The 11,776-nt window shown below is 44.3% G+C and overlaps 1 long non-coding RNA gene across 3 annotated transcripts; it reads left to right on the top strand.

Annotated features, from left to right (window-relative positions):
- Nucleotides 1-6,915: 6,915 nt before the first annotated feature.
- On the top strand, nt 6,916-8,838 carry LOC143653297 (uncharacterized). 3 transcript variants are annotated; one of them, XR_013161233.1, is made up of 4 exons: nt 6,916-7,415; nt 8,023-8,119; nt 8,221-8,317; nt 8,470-8,838. It is a non-coding gene; the product is annotated as an uncharacterized LOC143653297 (long non-coding RNA). The 3 variants fall into 3 exon arrangements; XR_013161232.1 differs by having other exon boundaries at nt 6,916-7,624; XR_013161231.1 differs by having other exon boundaries at nt 6,916-7,627.
- The last annotated feature ends 2,938 nt before the right edge of the window (nt 8,839-11,776 follow it).

Below are 11,776 nucleotides of genomic sequence, written 5' to 3'. Positions count from 1 at the left end.
CACAGAAGGCAAAGACATTAGGACAAAAGAATGGAAAGAAAAAGAGAAAAGCCCTGTGCACATACAATCGTTTTGTGGTGCTTATTGATGTGGGTTTTGTTAGAATCCTCCCTGATTTGTTTTCACTTCAAGCCCAAGGCCGCCTTAAACTCTCGGGGTTTTCTAAGGACCCTCGTTGGCCTGCTCTGACTGGGTCTTGGCCAGGCTGCTGGGAAGAGGCAAGTCAGGAGAATGCTCTCTGATCTCATGGTGCTCCAAGGCTTGCCCTGAACCTGCCTTCTTTTCCTCACACACTCCACACCCAGGAGACCCCCCTCACTCAGTCCACGTTTCTCCACCTCTGTTTTCCTCCATTCCTCAAATTACAGTCCAGCCTCTGCTTAAAGCACTTTCTCTCCTGTTTTCTCCATCTTTTCACCAGCATTTTTTGGATCCTTCCCAGAGTTATTCTATGTCCACTCCTCCTGACCCACTCTCAGGGTTGGGAGGCCATTTATAGGCAGAAGGTCGGGCACATAAACTCCTATTAAAGAGAAAGGTCCAAATAAATGGGAAGCATAGGCCCGTTCAAGGCAAAGACTCGAAATCAAATTCTCATGAAATGGGATCTCCGCCCCCTAATTTCAGAGGCTTCCAGACTGACCCACTCATGGAGTCTGGGCTACTTAAGGCCAACAATTTGATATACTGGACTGGAGTTCAGTGAGAAAAAAATTAACCTGGCTTTTGCCTGGTTTAAATAATCTCACCTGTTGAAGAGTCGAACTTGCCACCCCAATGCGTATATACAGCTACTAGCGTGCATTGTAGCACCATGTATTTAATCTATAAGCACAAAGAGTATTTGTTTCAGGGCTGCCATTTTTCCATAAACCTATGACTTCTCCAATTTTAAAAAAAACTTTTTAAAAAAGCACAGTGCTGGACACTCAATACATGTCCCATAAATATACTGACTAGATAAAAGATCTCTCAGGAAATCCATTATAAATGCTTTTTAAAAGTGAATTCCTAACCATTTAAAAAATGGGCTAAAGAATTACATAGCCATTTCTCCAAAGAAGATATTCAAATGGGCAATAAACATATGAAAAGATGTTCAACATCATTAGCCATTAGAGAAATGCAAACCAAAGCCATAATGAGATCCCACTTCATACCCACTAGGATGGTTATTATTAAAAAAAAAATAAAAATAACAAGTGTTGGCAGGGATGAGGAGAAATAAGAACCCTTGTACATTGTTGGTGGCAATGTAAAATGGTGCAGCCACTATGGAAAACAATTTGGTGGTTCCTCAGAAAATTAAACATGGAATTACCATATGGCCCAGACATCTAACTTCTAGCTATATCCCCAGAAGAACCAAAAGCAGGGACTCAGACAGATATTTGTTCACCAATGTCCAACACAATATTATTCACAATAAGCAAAGGGTGGAAGCAACCCAGCCTTCCATCAACAGATGAATGAATTAACAAAACATGGAATATCCATACAATGGAATATTATTCAGCCATAAAAATAAGTGAAGGGCTGGTACATGCTATAGCATGAGTGAACCTTGAAATACCATGTTGAGTGAAATAAACCAGACACAAAAGAGCAAATATTGTGTGACTTTTCTTATATGAAGTACTTAGAATAGGCAAATTCATAGAGAGAGAAAGTAGAATAATGGCTTCCAGAGCTGGTGAGAGGTGGGAATGGAGAACTATTGCTAAATGAGTATGAGATATGGTTTCGGTTGCTGAAAATAGATAGTTGTAAAAGTTGCATAGCATTGTCCATGTACGTTATGTCGAAGAATTGTCCACTTACAACAGAATGATTTTTTGTTATGTATATTTTATGGAAATTAAAAGTAAATATATATTTTTAAAATGTGTTCCTTAGGTCCTTGTTTCTAAGTTAATCTTTGAGTTTCTTGGTTTGGATATCAAGAAAATACAACTGGCCAAAAAACTTCAGAATCACCAGAAACCAACCCACTATGGCAAGCCGAATTAATGTTGAAAGACAGTGGTTTCAGGTGGAGTTCACAACTTTCCAGAATTAGAACTGTTTAGCCATTTAGGGCAGTGACTCGGGAAGGCCGAGGACAGGGGAGTTGCCTGACGATGCCCCCAGTGAAAGGGCAACACATCTTTCTAGAACACGGATTTGGGTGTGCTCAGTTCTGTCCACTCGTGTGAGACAATGATATTTTATTCCATATTTTTGTCTCTAAAAGTCTGAAAATCACTCACAACCAACTAAAATCATGCCTACCTACCTCCCTGACCCCAAAAGTGTACTGCTTGGCCTTTGAGCTTCTCTGGTTGGAGAAGTGTGTACCATATCACTGGAACATAGGGTACAGGTTTGTTTGTGTTTTTTTAACTCATTAAACCATTAGACACGCAGATGGATGTGTCCCAGGAAAAGCAAGCAGGCACTACAAACCTTCATCACTTTGTGTTGTCTTGTAATTACCAAAAAATTTGGCAACAACGGGTGTACATTAAGGAGTCAGAGGAAGCCAGCGACATGAGCCGTCAGCTTCACTTCACCAGCGGACGGAAGGCAGCTCTCTCTTTTGCGCGCTGTCTCCAGGGTCCAAACAGCTAGGCTTCCTCTTTTTCTTTTCACCAGGAAAACCACCTTTTCTAAAGAGAAGAATCACGCTAGAGGACGATTGCACTTTCACGAAGACACTGGAATTACTAATGTGTGCAGACTGACGGCTTTGCCTTAATCAGCAGGTCACAGTGGCTACTTCATACCATGCCTACCTCCTAGCTCAAAACAGAACGAGAAGCAAATCCAAACACCATCAACTTGACTCTTCCTGTCACAAAGCCGTTAAACAAATCCTAAATTTCAAGGAGAGAAAAATGTATGCAGTTAAGGTAAACAAAGCTCTTTGAACAATCCCTTCCTTCCTAAGTAGCAACTTTTAATCGGGTATTTTAAAAGATGATACTTGCAAATATGGTTAAGCCATGTATTCAATTCTGTCCGACTGCTGGTGTGAAATTTTAATCAAAAAACTAGAGAGCTCATTCAAAAACGAAATTAGTGAAAAAACTTTGGTCGTCTCTCATCAGTGAAAACTGATTTAGTTATGCAAATTACTGCTATGAATATTAAACCACTGATGAAAGGTTTTTAATGAAGGGATCTTTTGTTTTGGAAATGCAAGGGTATATGCTTTAATTTCTTGCTAATTTACTGTTCTTTGATAATGTTCGCATTTTCCCCAAAGTGGCTCTGCTGATGGGTTTAATACTGTGGCTAGAACTACACACCGACAATACCGCTTTTGACAAGCCTTCCCCTGTGTAACTGTGGATCATGATTTGCGGCCCCTTATGCACAATTCTATTAGGGTGAATTTTGTCTACAGGGCTTTCCCTGAAATGAATTCTCATTTTAATGTTAGCCTCCTGCAGTTTTTAATTTTTAATCTGTAATATGAAATTGCAAATTTTACAAACATCATTTGAAAAAACCACTAGGACAGAACCGAATGCCAAAGTTTACATATTGCCTAATTAGGGCGTTATGAGAGGCAGCTTATCAATGTCACGCCAAAGATGGTCAAAAAATCCAATTACTAATTTGAAAAACACATATATTTATAGGTTCATTTTGTTTAATTTGCATCCAGTTAGCTCAGTAATTGTTTTAAAATTGTATTAAGGCTAATAATTTGGGTTTAGCTGGTCACGGACCTGGACCGCAGAGGAGGCGGCAGACTGGGCACCGGGAGTGGCGGTGACCCCCGGCCGGGGCCACGGGGGAGCAGACCTCCTGCCATGGAAAGGTGCTCTCCGGATAAATCTTTTCTAAATGAAAAGACCTCCCAGCGCCTTCCCAGGAAGGCCATATGATTGTGGGCCTGGCTTCCAGCATTCTCCAGATAACTGGAATAAGAGGGGAAGGAAAAGGAAGCTTCCAGAAAGGGGCCACTGGAGAGTGCTTCACCGAAAGTTCAGCGGAGACCTCAGGGCAGGGGAGCTGGTCTGAGTGACTCCAAAAAGACAAGAGCAGCTTCCTTGAAACCTTCTTCTTATTCTGTCAACACATACAAAAGTAAAGAGCTTGGCAGCTTAATCCCTGTCCCCCACTGTCCAGCTTCAGCCTTCAGCCACTTGGGCTGAGCCTGCGCTGTCCAGCCCCACCTCCGAGGCTTCTCCTTCCTTTGGGATGGTGGCGCGAACCCCGGACAGCACATCATTTCAACTGTAAATACTCAGGACACATGTCTGAAAAGCAAGCCTTTTTTTTAAACATATGAAATATCATTATCTGGGCGGGCCATGGTGGCTCAGTGGCAGAACTCTCACCTGCTGTGCTGGAGACTCGGGTTCCATTCCCGGAGCCTGCCCATGCCAAAAAAAAAAAAGAAATCATTATCTGCCAAGATATACTGTTAAGTAAAGAAAAGGGAAGGCAAAGAGCACTGTGGCACTGTGTGCGCTACCCTCTGCATTTTTAAATATATTGCTGGATTCAGTTAGCTAATATTCTACTTGGTACTTTTTTATGTTTGTTAATACATGATAATTGGCCCATGAATCTCCTTGTTTGTGCCGTCTTTGTCCACTTTGGGTATCATAAGAAGAATTGGGAATTTCCCTTTCTGCTCTCTGGAATGGTTTGCAAAATAAAGTAATTCTCTGTTCTTTCAAAAAGAAAACATCATTATCATACCTTAAAAAGAATGATAATTCCTGAATATCATCAGACAGCCAGAATTCAACTTTTCAATTGTCCCAATGCCATGAATGATTTTTTTTTTACAGTTTGTGTCAGGATGCAAATAAGTTTCACACATTGTAATTGGCTGACATGTTTCCTAAGTCACTTTTTAAATTTCTAAATTCTCTTCCCCCTGCCCCAGTTTACTTCTCTATTGATGAAGGCAGGCTGCTTGTCCTGTAGAGATTCCCACAGTTTGGATTCTGCTGATTGTGTTCCTGGGGGGTCCTTTAACCCCTCTTCTGACCACTGCATCCTGGGAGTGGGGGGTTGAATCTAGAACATTCATCAGATTCAGGCTGGATATTTTGGGCACGTCTATTTCTTAAGTGGTGATATATATTTCCAATGAGTTACATAAAGTGGGATTTTTGTTTCTTATTACCCAAAAAAATGGTAATAAGAAAACACTACAAATAATACAAAAGAGGTAAAGAGTATATTTAATATATATATATGTGTGTTTCCTTGGTTTTTATTTTTTCCCTCAAAAATGGGATCATACTGCACATTCTTATTTTAGAAATTGTTTTTTCTTCACTTAACAAAATACTATATACATTTCTCATGAAATCATTGAATTTTCCACAGGCTGTTATGAGTGATCTTTCTAATTGTTTATTTCATTGCAACGGTTTCTCAAGATATGATGGAGTTTGGAAGACTTTCTGTGCCAAACACAAAATTTTATACACATTCTGAAGAACAATCTCCTAACTTGCTTATTCCACATTCCAGCTTTTACATTAATAAAAGCAACCATTCCTTTTGAATGTGGGTGACGTTTTCTTACAAATTATGAGAAACCAGTGATCTGTGTTTTCACCTCACATGAAACTTTGACCATCTTAAATCTTGGCATCTAGAAGTCTCTTGGCCTCTCAGGCTGCATGGTGACAGAGCCGCTCCCCAAGACTCCCTACTGCCCGTGCATCAAGCGATACGCTCCTCAGGTCTCATCCCATCATTCCCCCTTCCGCTTTCCCCACTCTCTCCCTCCTGGACCGTCCAGTCCCAGAGCTGGAGCAACCCTGAGATCCCAACACGCAGGACAGGGGAGGGTCGGAGCAGAGAGCAGACAGGGCTTTGGTTTAAGGGGAGGAAGAAATGGGAAAAGTGCTTGCGGCTTGCCTGCCTTTTGCTTAAGTGTTTCACAGGTCGGCTCATTTCATTCTCAGAAGCTCCTTAGGAAGCATATTTTCCATTCACAGAGGAGAAAATACCAAGTTAAGCAAAGTTAAAAAAATTCGCAAAAGGCTACACAGCACCTTCTGAGGCTGGATTCCAACCTAATCTGCCTCATTCCAAAGCCCACAGCCTTTCCATGGTAGCTTCTAACCTGAACCTTAAGATACCTGTAGCCTTTGCTAACCAAATCAGCTTCTCATTCCTGCTGGTCCAAGGCCCCCTGATAGATCAGGGAACTCACCTGCCCTACCTTTTTGAGAGACTTTGTAAATGGCAAACCAAGGGCTAGATTCAGATAGAAGGAAAGCTCTAAAGCTTTGCCAAGGAATGGCCCAGTCCACTGAGGCTCTAGCCACACTGCAGGGTCACTATGATTCCCATTTTATGGAGAAACCGAGCTCCAGGCAGGCTAAGTGGCTGTGGAAAGTGGGGCAGCTGGAATTCAGCTTACCCTGGGTTCCTTGCTGTATGCCCTCCAACAAAGGGGCACTCTTCAGGAGGAAATGTCATGCTCAAGTAGCTAGCCCTGTACCCCGCTTATCTGCTGCCCTCTTGGGTTCCCCCCCACCCAGCCCACTCCACCTGCAAAACCAGGGTCCATCTCCCTGTAGAACCAGACGGTTCAAACTGTGTGAAACTGGGATGCAAAGGAATGTTGCCCGCTGGGGAGTTCCTGGGAGGCGGGAGCTTCTCTTGTGCTGTTCATGATTGTGTTCTCCTATCATCCCCAGCATGGCACTTTGGAAATAGACGGACAATAAGTATTTGCTTCAGTGCTACTCCCTAGATGAAGCAGCAACCCTTGCTAACATTAACAAGAGGTTATATTACTGTTTACAGGATATTTCAGTTTGCAATAGAGCAGGTGTATTTATGTATAACTGTTACATCATACTCTATTTCACAAAGAACAGAACCAGAAGCACTGTGATATGTTTTGAGGTTTTTGGTAAATTATGATTAAACTCTTTGTAAATTCATTTGGATACCAACATTCTGCCATTACCCTGAGCTCTTGTTTTTTAAATCTGTGAAATTTTTTAAAAAAATGTTCTGAGGGCTCCATGGTGGTGCCACAGGTCCCTGTCCTCCAGCTGGAGGGAGGATCCCAGGAGAGCTGGCCAGGGACAAAGGAGGAGGCCTGATGACAAGGAGCAGCCAATTTCATTTCTTTTCCCTCCTGTTCTTTATCTTTGCATCCTGCTTTCTTCTTTTTCCTGCCCCTACTTACTAAATTCTCCTCCTAAACCAGCATGGCTGCAGATGAGGAAGAGGTCCAGAGCCAAAAGGGACAAAATTATAAAGACAAGTGGCACCTGGAGTCAGCTCAGGCTTAAATGCCACACTAAGGGATGAAGTCCTTATTTCACTGGGGAGCCAATGGGAATGTTGAGAAGCAAAGTCACCTGTGAAAAGTTCTGTCTTAAAAGGCTGAGTCTGGAAGCCCTGGGCAGGACTCATGGAAAGGAAGACAAAGAGATGTAAGGATTTAAGGACAGAAAAGAAGTTGTTAGAAGGCCGCTAGAATTGTCCAGACTCGCAGCCATGAGCTCCCAAGGTGACAGGGTGGCGGTGAGAATGAGGAGGAAGAGGCAGCTGCAGGGAGAATCAAGGATGAAGGAACGGCAGGATGTGGCCCTGGTGGGCAAGGAGAGTCGAGACCCCTCCCCTGGGGAGTCTGCTCACAAAAGTGGTGTGCTGGAATCAGGAAGCTGGGCCTGGGGGGGACAGCATCTGGGGGGAGGGGTGGGGGGAGGGGCGGGGAGGGGGTTGCAACCACAAAGCAACACAGGAAAGTCCAAGGAAGCAGCTGATCTGAGGCTGAACTTGATGGGTTTGATTTTAGAAGTTGACCTTTAGGCCCAGTGAATGTGAACCTGCCCGCTGGACTAATGGGGACCATCTAGACCAGTGGCTTTTGCTCCTAGGATCCCTGGGGTCCTCTAGCAGAGCCTTGGAGGCCCCGGGGTGGTGGCACAGGGCTAGGAGGGAAAGGCTGAGCTGGCTGGGTCTGCTTCCTGCCCCACCCCACCTCACCCACATGAAACACCCTCCTGCTCTTATTCATTTGAATAATGAACTTGATAGACAAAGAACAGAGTTGGAAAACCACAATGACATTTGAAGATGGGAACCTGAGCCCTAGAAAGGACACAAACTTGTCAATGCCCTCTCCTCTAGCACAGTAAGTTTGGGAATAGTTCTAGGACATGCAGTGGGACTGTGCAGCAGTCGGCAGGAAATGTGGGGACCCACCACAAGTGAGGTCCTTGCCTGTTCCCGTAGCCAGAGCGGCCTGTGGCCCCCCATGTTCTCATCATGGCAAGAATCCTCTCGGAGGATCCTGAGACAAGGGCCACAATGACCCAATGACGACAGAAAGGTAAAGAGGACGATGAAGGAGATAAGAAATGTGAGGGTTAGAAATGGGGTACACAGGGGATTAGAGAGAACATGGGGGTGTGGGCACGGTATCGACTCACCTTTCCAGCTAACTTCATTTTAATATGTTTTCTGCTCTCCATGAATTGGCAGGATAATCCTTTGCAAGGAAAAGCTGAAAGGGGGAACAGTGCCCATGAGCATAACTGTTCAAATTAGAGGCACCCATGCAACTCCACCCCTACTCTGAACACCAATAGATGCGGGAAATGATCAACCCCAACAGGGGATGATGGTTAAAGCTGTGTGAATTCCCCCAGCAGTCTCTTCTGTGACATCTGTTGTGCTTCCAGGACCCAGGACACAGCGAACTTTCCTTACAAGGCCCAGCAAAGTATTCACATTGATTAACTGTTTGCACGTAAAACTAATAACTTTTGTTTTTAATAATGACTGTGTGCTGAGCTCTGAAAAGGCCTGGCTGTTATTGAGCTGCTGTAAAACATAAAATGAGAAGTAAACAGCTCCCAATCATTTGCCAAGAGCAATTTATATAATCACTTTCTGTGTTTACAAAGGAAATCACCTTGGAAGAAGTGTCATAATGATGAAGAGACAACTCCAGGACAGTCATTTACCTTTAGCTTCACCTGGTCTGATAGCTCCCAGTCTAAAGGGGAGGCTGCTTTCAGGTTATAAGATGCTTCCTGCTGCAAACCTAAGGGGAGTTGCACTCTGGGAGTGATTCCTTCCCAAACACAGCTGATTCCTGCTCCCTCCCGCTGCCCAGCCCTCCCCAGCTTCCAGAAGGCAGCGACTCCCATGATCGGGCTTTATTAGTGCACCCATTATCAATTAGGAGTGAGCCAGAGCTGGGCCACGGGGCCAGAGAAAGCAAACTGTAATGAACTAGAGGGAGGCAGCATGGCTTCTGCAAGGGAAGGTCATTTTCGTAAAGAATGGTGCTCCTCTGGCTCTGGGGACGATTGGTGTCTGCTCCAGACATCTTCAACTCCAGAGCTGGGACCAAAACCAAAGGCCACGGACCTGGCCAGAGCGAAGCAGAGAGATGGCTTCTAACGGCACTGGTAGGATTGTGTGCCCTCTTCTGGGAAATGAGGTCATCAGGTCCCAAGACAGGAGAGCAAGGGAGATGTAAGGAACATGGCTAAAGTCGGGCTCCTCAGGAAGGCTGAATCAAGCTTATCACCTCCTCACTGCACGTGTCCAGAACCCCATCTTAGATGAGCATTCTCCCCTGGCCAGGCCCCAACTTAAGGTGTGTCTTTACCCTCAAAGACCAGGCATCAAGCCAGGCCTTCCTTCTTTTACTGTGTCTGTCTCCACTTCCTCTTCTCTCTGTTCCCCTTGCAAGCTTAAGAAGAAGGGGACCCTAGGTGTCCCCAGCACCCCAACATGGCAGCACTCTTTGCTGATGTATCCTGGCTGGGTGCCCACACTCCTTCACCCCCACTGGTTTGACACTGCTCTAGGCTGCCCAGCTCCTCTCCATTTCCAGAGTCTTGGGGTCGCGGCAAGAATGTTGGAAACAAACTACTCACCCAGCTTTTGAGACTCCCCAGATTCTGGTCACCCCTCTCCACACTACCCCCTCTCACTCTCCACCATGCGCCCCTCCATTTTCCCCTGCTCCCCCCCTCCCCGAGAAGGCTCCTTCTCTCCACACCACTCACTCTTCATGGAAATCTTCCAGGACATGGAGATGGGGCCACCACGCCACCATTGGACTATAAAGTCCAGGCAGTGCCTTTGCATGGGATTCTTGCACCACAAGAAGGTCACATTCCTTAAGGACTGAAACCACATTCTCTACGTCCTTCACAACACCTTATAACTGTAGGTGCTGTGTTAAACTTTAATTGATTAATTTATTCAATAACTGAGAGGATTTAGTCTGCATGGAAACAGCTGATTGGTTATACCATCACTCAAGTACATTAATATAACACTATTCATCAGGCTATTTGGATGTGGAGGTCTGTCTTCTAAATGCTTTACTTGCATTAACTCTTTACCCTCATAACAGAGCCCATGAGCTGATGCCATTGTTATCCCCGTTTTACAGATGAGGAACCTGAGCTGCTGCCAAGCTACTAAGTGGTACAGGCAGACTAGGCAGGGATGAAGAAAAGAAAGACCTTTCCTTCCCAGGTCACAAAGCCCCAGGGCTACACAAAAGGCCAGCTGTCCCAGGTGTATCAAACCTTAAGCAAGTAAATTTTCAACTATCTACAAGAGGAAATTGTCCATTTGCTGTTGTTTTCCATGTCTTCACGGTTAGAAATTCTATTTGCATGTCGTTAACATTTCCTGTCCTTGTTTTTAAAGTATTAAACTTAAAAAATGCTATTTCTAAAACATTTTGTGTTTTACATACATATGTATGTAGAAATACATATATATATGCACACATACACACACATGTATATACATATTGTTGTACTCAGACAAGTTCAGGAGACACAAGACCACAGGTGGTGGGGAGTTAAATCAACTGCAATTGTCCACCTGGGTCATCTGGAGTCATGTCACGAAAGAAACATGCAGGCTTATGAGATCTCAGCAGGAAACGGTGGTGCTGTCTACTGAGATGTCTGCCATGGGAGTGGGATTGGCAAATGGCAACCTGCATGTCACATGGGTGACCCCAAATCATCAATGAATAGTGCACTGTCGAAGCTTTGCATTCCTGCTGTCTTTAGCTCTCATATACTAGGTTCATCCATCATTTTCCAATTGGAAATGGCATTATATGCTCTTTGAAGATGTCTCCACATCCTTCCTAAGACATGTCAGTGACAGACTATTCAAACCTTTACTGAGATGATTCTCCTCTGTTTCCAGGTCATGGCACACATAGACATTGATGGCTTTTATGTGCTTTGGTAGGGCAAGTGGACACATCTGGTCTTCATGGAAGGTGTTGCAGACCCCCAGTGGTTCATAAAAACTAATGTCTCAGTTCACCTGCTACATAAAGCACACAGGTGGGAAACTCCGTTCTAATGAAACCTAATGCCAGCTTGGGGTTCAACAGCAGACCAACTTTCTGCTTCCAGAAAGTCATACTTCTTTGAGTGCCTTCTCATTTTCAGTTGGTTTATTAAGAAAATCTGCCTCATGTAGGCCAGGACCCTCAGACCTTTCTCATCGAGACCATGCTTGGCCATCCTCCATGATTATATTCCCTTGCACATAGTGAATTCTAGCCAATTGGTCTCGTAAGGCCTTCATTTTTGGTTCAGTTTCACTTAGCTATTTCTGTTCATCATCTCCCATGAGCTGAATTCTGCACTTCTGACCTTACTCTCTAAGACCACAGGCTGGTTTGAATCTGTTGTGTAGTCCAGAAAAGCCAAGTACTTTAATCCTCATTCAATATTGCCAGGTGAGAGCTTTTTGATTGTTTCCTTGGAGATGTGACACACACAATTGTGGG

This window comes from Tamandua tetradactyla, chromosome 13, assembly GCF_023851605.1.
Source record: "Tamandua tetradactyla isolate mTamTet1 chromosome 13, mTamTet1.pri, whole genome shotgun sequence".
NCBI lineage: Eukaryota > Metazoa > Chordata > Mammalia > Pilosa > Myrmecophagidae > Tamandua > Tamandua tetradactyla.
Note: the sequence above shows the minus strand (reverse complement) of the source record. Positions and strands in the feature narration are given on the sequence as shown.